Raw genomic sequence first — 1,798 nt, 5'->3', positions numbered from 1 at the left:
TTCACCGGTTCCCTTTATCCCCCACGATCCAGAAGTTTGGTTCGCGGCACTGGATTCTCGATTCGAGATCCGCCACATAACCAACCAACGGCAAAAATGGAATTTTTACCTGGGGAATTTTTCACACCACAAAGCAGAACTAAGTTCGGCGAATCGGACTACGTCTAGTGACTGCCAGCATTAATGCGAACACTGACTCCGGTGTCAACTCGTATACAACATCGACAGGTCGCTCTCCCTCGAGAGTTATCTACCTGTTCACATGTTTTCATACGAGTAGATTCAGTACGAAAACTTCTGTAACAGCCTTACGAAAGCCTTTTCACATGATTTCCCGTCACGAAAAGACCTTAAGGTTGATCGACATGGCCGCGTCGAAATGGTCAGCATTGATCGTCTCAAGCCAGCACACGTCGAAGACATTGCCCTACCTGATAAGCCGAGTCCAAATGCTAGACCCATCAAATTTTCTAGGGGGATCTCTACATCTGCTTCGGATCCCACGCTAGATACATCAGAGATCTACGACGTTTGCTGCTACCTTGCGTGGTGGTCGGGCTTGCCTATCGTGATGAATCAATCGAGCTATACTGGCTGGAACAATCGTTCCTCAAGGTCCTACCATGCCAGACAGGTCGGATGAAGAGCGGTAAGACTAAAAGCAGCAAACCCAATGTCCGAAGGCGAAGTCGTACTCCCGACTGTTCAGAGGTGTGACGGCAGTAAGGTGTTTCCTTCAGACAACCAGCGTAACAGCGATGCTGCCTTCCCACAAGAAGGGATGGTGTTAGAAAAGGTTGACCCTAAAAATGCACACCTCGCCTTATCCCACGGATATCAATCTCCGGCGGTAAGGTCCTTTGAAGAACGAGGCTAACACGACAAAAATCCCCCACAAAAAGGCCGTGACCGACCCCAATCAGTTGTCCCTTGGGCACTGCGGTTACGCTCTCAGGTCGTTAGGATTAACCCTAATCCAACTTCTGTTTCAAGTCTCTCAAGAAAATATCCTTTCACGGTGTGGGCAGCCGGGAAGTGATATTAGCCCTCATATCCGTAACTGCACACGAGACCAAGTTGGTCACATTCAAATCCTTCCTACACCTCTTATCTCCTCGACTAACCCTTCTCACGTCCTTTCATCACCTCGCACCGCTAGTGCAAACGATTCGAGTACACGGAACGTTATTCCTGGTCTCCTGAAACCACGCTCTGAACTACATGTAGGAACTTTTAACGTCCGAACATTGTGCCAGATAGGACAACAGGCCTCTTTAGCTAAGACTCTAGAATCTCGCACCACCGATGTGTGCTGCGTCTCCGAAACGCGCATAAAGGATCCGAGTAGCGTCATTCATTTGACCTCACCATATCATAATGAAGAACCGACTGGATTCACACTTCGTGTATCTGGAAGCCCTGATGCTGCCTCCCGTGGCCTCGCTGGAGTAAGTATAGCATTAAGTCCTAGGACAGAACTAGCTCTTTTAGACTGGATACCAGAAGACAGTCTTTTGTGCGCTGTCCGACTAATTGGAAAAGTTAGGACTCGGAAAGATAGGGACACTCGTCGTTGCCTCTTCGTCGTCTCTGCCTACTCTCCCACTGACTGCAGCTCAGATGATATAAAAGATGAGTTTTACAGAAAACTTTCCGACCTTCTCCGAAAAGCTAGGTGTTCTGATGTAGTAATAGTGGTCGGTAACTTTAATGCTCATGTAGGTAAACTAAGCGAAAGGGAAAAAGACCTGGGTGGATCTTATGGTATCGTGGTGAAAGAACAGATAATGGCGACCGC

The sequence above is a fragment of the Schistosoma mansoni genome (genome assembly GCF_000237925.1).
Source record: "Schistosoma mansoni, WGS project CABG00000000 data, supercontig 0142, strain Puerto Rico, whole genome shotgun sequence".
Taxonomy (NCBI): domain Eukaryota; kingdom Metazoa; phylum Platyhelminthes; class Trematoda; order Strigeidida; family Schistosomatidae; genus Schistosoma; species Schistosoma mansoni.
This window is presented reverse-complemented; position numbering follows the sequence as displayed.